Consider the following 15,692-nt stretch of genomic DNA (forward strand, 5'->3'; position numbering starts at 1 on the left):
GACCCAGACCTAATTCAAGTTGTCAATGTTCAGCACTCACTGTCTCTGTGTAAGATTGAGATTGAGAAATGGTGAACACCTAGATGGGGCCTGTGCAGGGTATTGTGGCAGTTAATAAGGGTATACCGTCCTAAGTCCCTTTCAGTTGTGTGCTTACAGTTCCCTTGAGAGGGGCATTAGATGCAGTGCAAACTGTGTACACCCCAAAAGCCCAGGTGTGTTGTATGCTGTGGTAATGGCCCAGACCGTGCTGTGAGATGCTGTTATGTGGGGGCCCCTCTATCTCCAAGCCGGAATGTAAGAAGTAGAAAGTGTAGTCTCACCAATTATAGGGGCAGCAGGTTATTGGATCTCTCAGCAGAAAATCCGTAACCCAGGGCCAGGGCTAGAGTAGGGGAAGGGGGACGTCTGGTGTTGAACAGGGGGCCCAAGATATTATCACAGTCACTCACGAAGGGTCGGTAAGTTGCGCCGTCAGAAGGTACCTCAATCTGGCGACACCACAAAGAGCCGGAATCAAGTGGGAGGAGTCCCCAGGCTCCAACGTCTCCTCACTATGTGAGCCCCGGTGTCCAGAAGGCCGCTATGGAGAGGCGATGTGAGGGCCTAAGATGGCCGCTGTTTGCGCCCTTTTGGGCCGCCTACCAGAGTAAGTAAGTCTCTGTCTGTCTTTGAGGCCAAACCGAACTCCCGACCCCTCAGGGTAGCACTCGGATCCCTTTCTTCTCCACCCTCACACAGGCAGATTACAGAGCCTCCCAGAACTAGAGAATTCTCGATCCGGCACAGCCTCCTCACTTTCCCACGTGGGGAGCAGACTGTTGTCCCTCAGAGTGGCCGAGCAGGAATCTCCAGGTGTCCGATTGACACCGGTGAGTAGATAAGATGCTCCGGAACGGATCCCCGGCCCTCCGGAGCAGAGTAAGTACAGCCGATAGCAGGGCAGGGGCTTTAAAGGCAGGGTTCGTCAGGTAACACCGAGCACGTCCCTTTAGTGCATTGATCTCCGGCAAAGTTTGCGAGGGTTGTGCCCCTAATCTCAGACCTCTTCTGGAGTAGGTTGGTAGGCCTCCGGAGCGGAGCCCCCGACCCTCCGGAGAGCGGGCCTCCCCGCTGTCACAATCAGCGTCGTCCCAACCGGGAAGGTGAAGTAAGGGGTGATGCTCAGGGAGCCCACTAAAGTTAATAAAAAGAGTCCAGGTTGTTTGAAACTGCCAATGTGGGCAAAAAGAGCAAAGAGTTGTTAGTTTTATCTACTAATTATTTAATAAATCTTATTTTCCTGAGCAGAGCTGCTAGTAAACACGTCTTACCACTTCAGTGGGCTAGCTCCGCCCCCCAGTGTTAGGTTTTTTTTAAGCATGCTCCATTAAAGTCTATAGGGAGCAGTTAACGGGATCACAATATCCGAAGTCCTGAAGTTATCGCTTTGGGTTTGCTTGTGCGCAATCAATTTACTTTCATTAAAAGTTTACTGTTTACGTGTGAGCAGAATTTTTTTAGCACGTCACTTGTAATCTGGCCCATCGTAGGCACATATCTATAGCTGAAATTAACTGATGAAAGTCACACCGTAATCACAGTATGTGCAGCACTGTAGGGAATAAACAAATACCTTCAGCACCAATGTTCCCTCTAAGGCCAGTTTTTGTGTTCGGACCCAGCAGTGAAACAGTTAATTAGGTAACCACACCACCCTGCAATTAGCAAACACTGCACATTGCAGATGGCAAGGTATTGTTCTCTTGGTAACTGTTTCACTGCTGGGCAGCACACAAAACTGTCCTTAGAGGGAACACTGCTCAGCACTATGATAGTCATTTATATATTCAAAGACCACACAGATATGGGTGACTGTAGTCTTTTAGTGCTATCAATACCAATGAAAACAGGGAGATAGATACAAACCGAGACAGCTCCCCAAAATAGTGGGACAGTAGCATTAGCTTAATATGCCTATGATCAAGCACACCAAATTAGCCAAATGTGGCACAACATCAATTATTTTTTGGTTATCCAACATACACTAAGTGGGCTTGAATCTAGTTGTAAATCTGGAACCAGATATTTATCTAAAAGCACCTCAAGGCTCTTAAACCCTAAATAAAAGAAACATTACGGTCAGTCAATGATCATAGCCTTGTCTTGAACCTGGGTCTTAGAGCTTTTTCTCTGCCAGTCACTTTGTAATTAGATTTAGCTTGGAGATTCTGCTTATGTCTCACCTGGAACCTTATCATTTTCACCTGTGCAGCATGCTTGGTGATTTTTTTCTTGTTCAGCCTAATAAAGCCCACGTTGTCCAGCTACTAACTGCAGATTATTGTGGTTCCTATGACCAGTAATACAGCTTTCTTCCTGAACTGTTTGCTGTTTACTGACTTTTATCTGCCATCTATCTAACTTCAGACGTGTTTTTGATCTTGATTTATTTGGGTCTACTGCTGCTGCCACTTCCTGCTTGAATGTTGTGCTTCAGTCCTGCTTGCTTGCACAAGATATTGTTAGGCTTCTGCTATTTTTACCTAATGGTAAAGGGCTGAGAGTCACATTATAAATGGGTTAATAAGCAATTATTGCTTTTTTTAATGGTATTCCTGTTTCTATGGTAGCATTGCTCATGTTTTTAATGTAAGTTGCATTTTCCTTTGGTGCCAGCTGCTGCGTCATACTCACATAGGCCTAGATTAGAGTTTGGGCGGTAGCCGTGAAAACCAGCGTTAGAGGCTCCTAACGCTGGTTTTAGGCTACCTCCGGTATTTGGAGTCACTCAAAAAAGGGGTCTAACGCTCACTTTTCAGCCGCGACTTTTCCATACCGCAGATCCCCTTACGTCAATTGGCGTATCCTATCTTTTCAATGGGATTTTTCTAACTCCGGTATTTAGAGTCGTGTCTGAAGTGAGCGTTAGAATTCTAACGACAAAACTCCAGGTCGCAGAAAAAAAAAAAGTCAGTAGGTTAAGAGCTTTCTGGGCTAACGCCGGTTCATAAAGCTCTTAACTACTGTGCCCTAAAGTGCACTAACACCCATAAACTACCTATGTACCCCTAAACCGAGGTCCCCCCACATCGCCGGCACTCGATTTAAATTTTTTTTAACCCCTAATCTGCCGACCGCCACCTACGTTATAACTTATGTACCCCTAATCTGCTGCCCCTAACACCGCCGACCCCTATATTATATTTATTAACCCCTAACCTGCCCCCCACAACGTCGCCGCCAGCTACCTACAATAATTAACCCCTAATCTGCCGACCGCAAAAGCGCCGCCACCTACATTATAGCTATGTACCCCTAATCTGCTGCCCCTAACACCGCCGACCCCTATATTATATTTATTAACCCCTAATCTGCCGCCCTCAACGTCGCCTCCACCTGCCTACACTTATTAATCCCTAATCTGCCGACCGGACCGCACCGCTATTATAATAAAGTTATTAACCCCTAATCCGCCTCACTAACCTATAATAAATAGTATTAACCCCTTAATCTGCCCTCCCTAACATCGCCGACACCTAACTTCAAACATTAACCCCTAATCTGCCGACCGGAGCTCACCGCTATTCTAATAAATGTATTAACCCCCTAAAGCTAAGTCTAACCCTAACACTAACACCCCCCTAACTTAAATATAATTTAAATCTAAACGAAATAAATGAACTCTTCTTAAAAAAATTATTCCTATTTAAAGCTAAATACTTACCTGTAAGAATAAATCCTAATATAGCTACAATATAAATTATAATGATATTATAGCTATTTTAGGGATTAATATTTATTTTACAGGTAACTTTGTATTTATTTTAACCAGGTACAATAGCTATTAAATAGTTAAGAACTATTTAATAGCTAAAATAGTTAAAATAATTACAAAATTACCTGTAAAATAAATCCTAACCTAAGTTAGAATAGAATGCGAGCTCAATCTGATTGGCTGATTGGATCAGCCAATCGGATTGAACTTGATTCTGATTGGCTGATTCCATCAGCCAATCAGAATATTCCTACCTTAATTCCGATTGGCTGATAGAATCCTATCAGCCAATCGGAATTCGAGGGACGCCATCTTGGATGACGTCCCTTAAAGGAACCGTCATTCTTCAGTTGGACTGTCGCCGGATGAAGATGGGTTCCCGCGGTGGAGGTCTTCAGGATGGAGCCGGTCCTCATCGGATGAAGATAGAAGATGCCGCTTGGAAGATGATGGTTGCCGGTCCGGATCTACTCTTCTTCCCGGATAGGATGAAGACTTTGGACCCTCTTTCTGGACTTCTTCAGCCGGTCGGATGATGGAATGTCTAGCCCCCGCTTGGGGCTTAGATGAAGATATCGGAGCCTGGAACGGACGGTCATACCTGGCATGGTGAAGACAAGGTAGGATGATCTTCAGGGGGCTTAGTGTTAGGTTATTTAAGGGGGGGTTTGGGTTAGATTAGGGGTATGTGGGTGGTGGGGTTGTAATGTTGGGGGGGGGTATTGTATGTTTTTTTTACATGCAAAAGAGCTGAATTCTTTGGGGCAATGCCCCGCAAAGGGCCCTGTTCAGGGCTGGTAAGGTAAAGAGCCTTTGAACTTTAGTAATTTAGAATAGGGTAGGGCATTTTTTATTTTGGGGGGCTTTGTTATTTTATTAGGGGGGCTTAGAGTAGGTGTAATTAGTTTAATATTGTTGTAAGATTTTCCTTATGTTTGTAAATTATTTTTTATTTTTTGTAACTTAGTTCTTTTTTATTTTTTTGTACTTTAGTTAGTTTATTTCATTGTAGTTATTTGTAGTATTGTATTTAATTAATGTATTGATAGTGTAGTGTTAGGTTTAATTGTAGGTAATTGTAGGTAGTTTATTTAATTAATGTATTGATAGTGTAGTGTTAAGTTTAATTGTAGATAATTATAGGTATTTTATTTAATTAATTTATTGATAGTGTAGTGTTAGGTTTAATTGTAACTTAGGTTAGGATTTATTTATACAGGTAATTTTGTAATTATTTTAACTATTTGTAGCTATTAAATAGTTCTACAATGGGAGTCTGAAAGCAGCGAAAGCTTATGTTCGGATGATGCAAGATACCCCATTGATTTCTAGGGAAGAAAAACCAGTAATGTTTATACCAAACACCCTAACATAAGCCCCGAGTCTAAACACCCCTAATCTGCCGCCCGACATCGCCACCCAACCTAAATAATGGTTTTTCACCCCTATCTAGCCGCTCCCGGACCCCACCACCACCTTATAATGTTATTAACCATAACCCCTATCTCGCCGCTCCCGGGCCCCACCACCACCTATATAATGTTATTAACCCCTATCCCGCCACTTCCCGGACCCTGCCGCCACTAAATAAAGTTATTAACCCCTATCCTGCCACTCCCAGACCCCGCCACCACTAAATAAAGTTATTAACCCCTATTCCGCCGCTCCTGGACCCCGTCACCACTAAATAAAGTTATTAACCCCTATTCCGCCACTCCCGGACACCGCCGCCACTAAATAAATGTATTAACCCCTAAACCCCTTGGCCTCCCACATCACTACCACTAACTAAACCTATTAACCCCTAAACTGCCAGCCCCCCACACTGGGGGGGGCTATTAACCCCTAAACCTAACAACCCACTAACTTTACATTAAATATTACCTCATCCCTATCTTATAATAAATTTAAACTTACCTTTAGAATTAAATTAAACTATATTTAACTATTAATTAACCTGTTCCTAACCATTATACTAAAATTACATTAAATTACATTAAACTATATTAAAATATTCATTAACCTACCCTATTATACTAAAATTACATTAAATAATATAAATAAATAATAGGGTTTATTGGGTGGGTTTTAATTTTAGATTGGGGTTTGGGCAGAAAAAGAGCTAAATGCCATTTTAAGGGCAATGCCCATCCAAATGCCCTTTTCAGGGCAATGGGGGAGCTTAGGTTTTTTTAGATAGGATTTTATTTGGGGGGGGTTGGTTGTGTGGGTGGTGGGTTTTACTGTTGGGGGGGTATTTGTATTTTTATTTACAGGTAAAAGAGCTGATTTCTTTGGGGCAATGCCCCGCAAAAGGCTCTTTTAAGGGCCATTGGTAGTGTTATTGTAGGCTAGGGTTTTTTTTATTTTGGGGGGGGGGGGCTTTTTTATTTCTTAGGGCTATTAGATTAGGTTGTAATTAGTTTAAATATTTGATAATTTTATTTTTTATTTTGTGTAATTTAGTGTTTATTATTTTTGTAACTTAGTGTTTTTTATTTTGTGTAACTTAGTTGTTTTTTTTTTTGTAACTTAGTAATTTTTTAATAGTAGATTTTAAATAATTTGAGTAGGGTTAGGTTTTTAATATATAGTTATATAGTTAATTTAATTGTTAGTTTAATGTAATTTTAGTATAATAGTTAGGGTAGGTTAATTAATAGTTTAATATAGTTTAATGTATTTTTAGTATAATAGAGTAGATTAATGAATAGTTTTATATAGTTTAATGTATTTTTAGTATAATAGTTAGGGGTAGGGTTAATTAATAGGTTTAATATAGTTTAATGTATTTTTAGTATAATAGAGTAGATTAAATGAATAGTTTTATATAGTTTAATGTATTTTTTAGTATAATAGTTAGGGTAGGTTAATTAATAGTTTAACCCTTTGAGTGCTATTTTTTTTATTTTTTTTATTTTTGAAAAACATTTTTTTAACTTTTTTTTTTTTTTACAGACCCCCCCAAGATTTACTTTATTATAAGATAGGGATGAGTTAATATTTAATGTAAAGTTAGCGGGTTGTTAGGTTTTAGGGGATTAATAGGTTAATTTATGTTTATGGCGATGTGGGGGGCTTGGCGGCTTAAGGGTTAATAGGTTTAGTAAGTGTAGTGATGTGGGAGGCCAGGGGGTATTAGTGGTTAATACATTTATTTAGTTGCGGGAAGGGCTCCGGGAGCGGCGGTATAGGGGTTAATAACTTTATTTATTTCCGGGGGGGCTCTGGGAGCGGCAGGATAGGGGTTAATAACTTTATTACAGTTGTGGTGGGCTCCAGGAGCAGCGGGGGATAGGGGTTAATAACTTTATATAGTGCGGCGGGCTCCGGGGAGCAGCGGGATAGGGGTTAAACATTCTAGTATAGTGGCAGTGTTTAGTGACAGGGTATAAATAAAATTGGGAATAAAGCTGAATAGCAGTGAGATCGATGACTGTTAGTTAACAACAGTCCACTGCTTATTGGCCCCCGTACTTGGTGCACGGCTTTTTGACAGCTTTTTTGATAGAATAAGGAGAGGCATATTCCGGTTCGCAGTCCGCGATGTTAGGTGAGCGTATTGGTGCTGGTGAATGCAGCATAGTTGACGGCTTGATAAGTAGGCCTCATAGTGTGTATTTACTGTATATATTTCCAATTCCAATGTTCTATGCATATATAAATAGATATTCCTATATAAGATCTGTATGTATCTATACCTATATATATATAATTATAAATAGTATACTGTACCAAAAAACAACTGATAAGTATATATATATAAGTACATATTTATGAATAAATAGAACATATTCTGTTATGTGAAGTACATTGGAATGTGAAATATTCATATTTTCATGTCAGGTTAGCACACATGAGAATAGGCGATCGGGTTTGCGAGGGAGTTGGGTGTTTTTTTTCCACTTCTTTTCTCCATTGACCTTCTATGGGGAAAATGTGAACGCACACACAATATTGTAAGTTTGGCTTTTGCGCTGGTTGGATTAGCGCAAGAATGAAAACAGTTTACTTTCAACATAATACGAGTGCAACCCGGCGAGTTTCTTCTAGCGTGGTTAACGCTCAAGTGAGAGCGGTAAATAGCACATCACTTATAATCTGGCCCTTTATATGAAACCACTAGTGAAGTGGAAACACAGAAATTACAAACGCAACACTTGGAAATGTTATTACAAAAGGGACCTGACGTCCGTGTAAATATGTGCAGTTGTTAAAGTTTAGAAATCGTTACTTTTTTAGCGTTATAAAAAAATACATAACCACTTAGTTAAGATTTCAAAGATTAAAACCTATTAATTCTTACCTTAAAATGAAGCTTAATGTTCAAATAAAATTATGTTTTAGTTTTACCTTGTAAACGGCCGTAAACGACCGTCCATAAATGTAGGCTGGATAATGCATTACCTTCCTTCCTCCAATGGCGCTGCAGCACTGATCAGCTAATTACAATATTTAAATGAAAGCGCATTCTGATGTGTGGGCACTCGCATGCGCAATGCATTGTTAATCTCCAATCACTCAACTTTTAGTCGGCAGCAGTTGAAACACAGAGAAAGTCTGATATACGCATGTGTTGCCAAAAAGCTTGTTGTAACTGCGAATGCGTGACGCCATATTAGTTCTACCTAGGTAGAACTCATTCATTCGGCTACATAATGAATAAAAAGAAGGGTTTGGCAGAATATACATTTTCTAATGCAATTTTCACATAAATTTAAAAAAAATAGCTAAAAGGTGTTATTTGGTCACTTTAACAACAGAATATGAAATTTTAAAAAATGGGAAAAAAAGTTGGGTTTACTATCCCTTTAAATATTCATATATCTGGCATTTTTTATGTTTCTTTGTCTGCAGTGGGTTCCTCCTGGGTTTCCTACATAGCGTCCCTTTTCATTCAGATGGCTAAGTATAGGCAAGCTGACACATTTGTAACCTGTGCCTGAATGTCAGCTTGAATTTGTCTGGAAGTTGATCGAGGTTCTTTATCACAAACTTGGGAATGCAATTATTTCTTACAATTATGTGAAGGTGCCAATAATTTTGTCCAGTCCATTTTTGGAGGTTTTGCGTGGAATGTGTCAGATTTGGCTTTTTTTCTCCACTTTTTTTGTGTCATACCTATACAAACAAATGGCTAGATTACGAGTTCTTTTCGGTAATGGTGTGTGGGGTTAACAAACCTTTTTTCTCACCGCTCACTTAAGACAGCGCTGGCGATTACGAGTTTTCTGAAACCCGGCGTTAGGCCGCAGAAAAGTGTATATCACCTCAATACCAGCGTTGCTTACGATAGCGGTAAGCTGGCTAAATGTGCTCATGCACGATTACCAATAGGAAACAATGGGGCTGAAGCCGGCTGAAAAAACCCCTAACAACCTGCAAAAAAAGCAGCGTTCAGCTCCTAAAGGCAGCCCCATTGTTTCCTATGCAAATACATAATTTATGTAGGAACTTACCTGATAAATTAATTTCTTTCATATTAGCAAGAGTCCATGAGCTAGTGACGTATGGGATATACATTCCTACCAGAGGGGCAAAGTTTCCCAAACCTCAAAATGCCTATAAATACACCCCTCACCACACCCATAAATCAGTTTAACGAATAGCCAAGAAGTGGGGTGATAAGAAAAAAAGTGCGGAAAGCATAAAAAATAAGGAATTGGAATAATTGTGCTTATACAAAAAAATCAAAACCACCACAAAAAGGGGCGGGCCTCATGGACTCTTGCTAATATGAAAGAATGAATTTATCAGGTAAGGTTCTTACATAAATTATGGTTTTCTTTCATGTAATTAGCAAGAGTCCATGAGCTAGTGACGTATGGGGGATAATGACTACCCAAGATGTGGATCTTCCACGCAAGAGTCACTAGAGAGGGAGGGATAAAATAAAGACAGCCAATTCCGCTGAAAATAATCCACACCCAAAATAAAGTTTAAATCTTATAATGAAAAAAACCTGAAATTATAAGCAGAAGAATCAAACTGAAACCGCTGCCTGAAGTACTTTTCTACCAAAAACTGCTTCATAAGAAGAAAACACATCAAAATGGGTAGAATTTAGTAAAAGGTATGCAAAGAAGACCAAGTTGCTGCTTTGCAAATCTGATCAACTGAAGCTTCATTCCTAAACGCCCAGGAAGTATAAACTGACCTAGTAGAATGAGCTGTAATCCTTTTGAGGCTGAGTTTTACCCCGACTCGACATAAGCATGATGAATTAAAGATTTTAACCAAGATGCCAAAGAAATGGCAGAGGCCTTCTGACCTTTCCTAGAACTGGAAAAGATAACAAATAGACTAGAAGTCTTTCGGAAATTCTTAGTCGCTTCAAACATAATATTTCAAAGCTCTAACTACATCCAAAGAATGCAATGATCTCTCTTTAGAATTCTTAGGATTAGGACACAATGAAGGAACCACAATTTCTCTACTAATGGTTGTTAGAATTCACAACCTTAGGTAAAAATTTAAAAGAAGTTCGCAACACCGCCTTATCCTGATGAAATATCAGAAAAGGAGACTCACAAGAAAGAGCAGATAATTCAGAAACTCTTCTAGGCAGAAGAGATGGCCAAAATAAACAAAACTTTCCAAGAAAGTAATTTAATGTCCAGTGAATGCATAGGGTTCAAACGGAGGAGCTTGAAGAGCCCCCAGAACCAAATTCAAACTCCAAGGAGGAGAAATTGACTTAATTACAGGTTTTTATACGAACCAAAGCTTGTACAAAACAATGAATATCAGGAAGATTAGCAATCTTTCTGTGAAAAAGAACAGAAAGAGCAGAGATTTGTCCTTTCAAGGAACTTGCAGACAAACCCTTATCCAAACCATCCTGAAGAAACTGTAAAATTTTCGGAATTCTAAAAGAATGCCAGGAAAAATAATGAGAAAGACACCAAGAAATGTAAGTCTTCCAGACTCGATAATATATCTTCCTAGATTACAGATTTACGAGCTGTAACATAGTATTTTTTTTTTTTTTAATTCATTTTTATTGGGGTATTTTTTACAGTAATAAAATTAAAAGGACAAAATAAGACTAATCGAAAAAAAAGAACGGATGAAAAAATAAAATAACCACTTTGGTGGTAAAATCATACATGAAACATAATCGAAAAATACAAATACCTTATAGGATACCATTAACCAAATGAAAACATATACATATTTTGTCAAATGAACATTACATCATATTCGATTGTCATCTCTTAGGGAAGATTTACTTATACAAAAAAGAAACCCCTTCTGGGATACAGTAGAAATCAAAAATGTTAGATAAACATTGACCAAAAAATTAGAAGCTACCCAAAAACTCCTAATACTTAGGGTTGATCGTCTTAACCATCCTTCGGAGGAAAAAAAAAAGGAAAAAAAAAGGAAAAAAAAAAAAAAAAAAAAAAAAAAATATTAGGGGAGAGGGAATGGGGGGCTTCTCCTGTCGCCTCTCCCCCCCTCACCCCCTATGGCGTCCCCCGCTCTATCCCACCTCTCTGGCATTGGACCACCCATAAGGGCGGAAACAACCCATGGGAGAACTAGGTCTGCCAAAGGTCTGGGAGCTCAGAAATGGCTTCAATATACTCTTTTGCACTGACAATTGGGTAGGACTTGATTATAGGGAAGCCATCTATGCATAAATTTACCAGTGAGTTTTTCGGAGGAGAGCTGAAAATGAAAAGCTTCATAAGTTATTTGGAACTGGATTTCTCTAAGAAAAAGGAGTAAAGGATGGGGCCTTATACGAACGCCAATTTTTAGTTATAAGACATCCTGGCCACAAAGGATAATAGTTGTATACGATCTCTACCAGAAATCTTTCTAGATGTGTATTTATTCTAAAAAAAAAATACCATGTCAGCAGTAAGACAGCTAGTTAGATCAAAAGACCGATTTGACCCAGTACTGGATTTTCAGCCAAAATTGCCTTATTTTTGGGCAAGACCAAAACATGTGAATTATATTAGCGTTCGGATACGAACAACGGCGGACAAGGGAAGATTTGTGAAGGGTAACAACGTGCCATTCTGGAAGGGGGGAAATAATATTTATTAGTAAGTTTAAAATGAGACTCTTTTACTGACACAGGAACCATACATTTGTATACTCTCTCCAAACTCTGCAAGATCCATTCAGGAGTGATAGCGGTGAATGTATTCTCCCAACTTTTACAGATTTTATCTACTGTTAATGCCCCTTGTTTAGCCAACATTATGTCATATGTAAGTGAAATTGAAGTGTAACCTTTTCTAAATTTATCAAAACAAGTGTTAATTTCGGTCCAGCCGGACACCCAGTCCTCTGGTGGGGGATGCTTACTCAAAAAATGCCTAAGTTGAAAATAAGCGAACAGATTGTCCCTGGGTAAACTTATAAAGTTGAAACAACGAACCATATGGACTTATGAGTTGAGTTTCTGAAAAGACTTGAGCGACCCGTGACAAACCATTCTCTTCCCATTTCTCAAATACCTTGTATTGTACCCCAGGCATAAACTCAGGATTGCCTCTTACAGGTAAGAATCTTGAGAAATGAGGATCAACTTCTAAAATTTTACAGAATTTCTGCCAGGGCCCACTATTATGTTTTTAACCGAAGATAATGATTTTAATTTTAGGGGGAAGATGTTTAATTACATTATGCACGACCGCTTTTAAAGAAAACGGGGGCAATGCATTGTTCTTCTAGTTCAATTGTCGAGAAGCAGTTTTGAATCGGTTAGCCAATCAAATGCAAATTTAGCTAGCGTAGCAATATTATACAGTTTTAAGCTAGGAAGGGCTAGGCCAGCAGAAGATTTTTTTTGAGTCAATTTCATCAGGGATATTCGAGACTTCTTATTACCCCATATAAATTTAACTATATTTTGATCAAACTTATTTAAAATCCTTTTTTGAGAGAAATAACGGTAAGTTTTGTAAGAGATACAGTATCTGGGGGAATACGATGACTTTTATTAAGTTTACTCGTGCTGAGATAGATAAGGGAAAGGAGGCCCATTAATTCAAGATTACTCTTGAGCTTCTCTAACAATGGTTCAAAAATTCAAATATAACCATTTCAAACGGGTCTCTGTGAAAAATAATCCCAAGATATTTAAGTCTATCTACCACTTTAAAAGGGGGTGATTAGAACAACTTACCCTTGACTTGGAGATCCACAATAGTTCACTTTTTCCATAATTAACTTTGTACCCTGAAAAAGAACTAAAATCCGTCAGAATTTGTAATACTAAGGGTATCTGCACTTTTGTTTTCTCTAGGAACAATAAGAGGTCGGTCAGCATAAAGAAGGGTTCTGAGGAGTGTGTGGCCCTATTGATATTCCGGATAATTTTTGCCTTAACCAAATAGCCAAAGGTTCTAGAGCAATATCGAATAGCAGGGGGTGACAGCGGGCATCCGTTCTCGTTCCCCTTGCCTAATAATATCCTAGGAGGATAATATGTTATTGATTAAAAGATATGATATTGGTGCCCTATATATTTTATGCACCAAGTTCATAAATTGATCGTGGAAACCCAAATTGCTCTAGAACCCAAAAAAGATACTGCCATGTAATGGAGTCAAAGGCTTTTTCTTCTGCGTCTAACGTCAGAATAGACATATCTGTGGGAGCTCGATTTTTTTAAATTTTCTCTTTGTTCCACATGTAGTCCAGAAGCATGACTACTTTGCATATATTTTTTAGTAGAATTGCATCCCTGAATGAAACCCGTCTGATCTGGGTGTATAATCTCGCCTAATCCTTGTCGCCAGTCGTATCTGCAATGATGGAGGTTAAGATTTTATAATCGGTGTTTAAGCACCGATATTGGTCTATATGATGCTGGATCTTCTCTTTCCTTATCTTTTTTAAGAATTAGGGTAATATTAGCAGCTGTAAATAGATTAGACATGGTTTTATTAGAAGAGAAGTAGGCATTGTATAGCCTTTCCAATGTGAAAATGACCTCATGAGAGAAAGTATTTTATAATATTCTGAGGGAGAAAGTCAGGTCCAGCTGCCTTATTTAGTTTTTGTTTTTTCTATTGCTTTAAGAATTTCTTCCCCCCGTGATGTGTGCATTTAGTTCTAAGAGACGATCTTTGGACAATTGGGGAAGTTTGATCTTTGATAAGAAGTTATCCATGTTTAACAAATTAACATCTGTTTTATTGTAGAGATTTTGGTAAAAGTTATGAAAAACCTTTCTAATGTTTTCACTATCCCTGTATCTTTGGTTACCAATCTTTAATAGCCATAATGAAGTTTTTACTCTTCCTATTCCTTGTTAAGTTAGCGAGATGTTTTGCTGAAGATCCCGTGGTATCCTTTAAACTTTTAGGTTCATTTAAAGTTCTTCTCTATGCGATCTTTGCTTGAGGAAGACCTCTCACGATTATTTTTGGCTTCGCAATACTTATTCCAGTTACTAGCTGACTTGGTATTGTAGAAATTTTTAAGAGCGTTTTTCACATGGTGGGTGCTAATTGAATTTCGGTTTGCCCTATTTTTTTTATTCAAAGTGTATAAATAAGATTTAATTTCCCCTCTCAATACAGCCTTAGAGGCCTCCCAGAATAGCTCGATGTCATGTAGTTGGGCAATATTAAAAGGTGACATAATCCCTCCATTTTTGCTTTAGCCAGAAAACAAATCTAGGATTATTATAATGAAACCTCGGGGAATATAAAACCTTGGTTTTTGTCTTTTGGCTTGTGCAAAGATGGGTAAGGCTAATGAGATAATAGCATGATCTGATATAACTATATCATTAATTTCAGGTTTAACTTTTAGAATGGAGAGAGATTCTGAAATTAAAAACATGTCAATTCTTGAAAATGTATTGTATACTTTAGACTCACAGGAAAATGTTATCGAATCTGGATTCTCAATACGCCAGATGTCTAGGAGTTTATGTTTTCTGCGGAAAATTGTTTCAAACATTTTGCCCTTTTGTTATACTCTTTTGAATGTTTCTGAGTTAATCTATCTATTTCAGGGCATGCAGCGATATTAAAATCACCCCCTAGAATCAGATTCTGAGAAACGGAATGGAAATAGTTTTAAGTTTGATTTCCTCCCAAAATATGGGAGTATGAGCATATTGTCCATAAATATTACAAAAAAACAAAGTCAACATTGTTAATCACAATTTGTAAAATAATGAATCTAGCTTGCGGGTCACGTTCCACTTTTTATAATTGTATACTCCAGATTTTTATGTAAGAAAATAGCTACACCTTGCCTTTCTATTATTGACTGGGGTGGCAATGACCTCTCCCACCCATTTTATCTCTAATTTCAGAATCTCTGAATCTTTTAGATGTGTCTCTTGTAAAAATACTACCTCTGTGGGGGATGTTTAGCTAATGTTTTAATAATAAGTTTTACGTTTCATTGGGGAAGATTATGCCACCTACGTTCCATGAAAGTATATAAGGGTTTTGGCACATATTTAAAATCAATCAGCTTTACTGGAGCAAGACGGATAAAAGAGCCATACACGCGACCCGTGTGGAGGGAAGAGGACGAGCGGTGGGAGCGAGGGGAAGAGAGAGCAGAGGAAAAAAAAAAAAAAAAAAAAAAGGGGGGAAAAAACCATATTTCTAAAATACTAAAAAGAAAAAACACAGTAACTACAACAACGTACCATTTATCTAAATTCTTATATATGCTAAGGCATTCAGACATAATATAGAATGAACCACATAGGATTTTCAAAATAACTATCTATATTCCTTTCGGGGGAGTCTTTCCCTAATATTTCCTTTTCCTTTACCTTCCTCCCCCTTCCTTCAAATAAAACTCCATACACGGTTCAATTAGTCCCTACGATATTCCTTGCTGCCAACAATTTCCTCGCTTCACCTATAGATTGAGCGTGATTTGTTTGTCTTGGAAATTCCAAGACAATTTTAGCCGGATATATAGACGGGCCCTTAAA

This window comes from Bombina bombina, chromosome 1 (assembly GCF_027579735.1).
Source record: "Bombina bombina isolate aBomBom1 chromosome 1, aBomBom1.pri, whole genome shotgun sequence".
NCBI classification, from domain to species: Eukaryota; Metazoa; Chordata; class Amphibia; order Anura; family Bombinatoridae; genus Bombina; species Bombina bombina.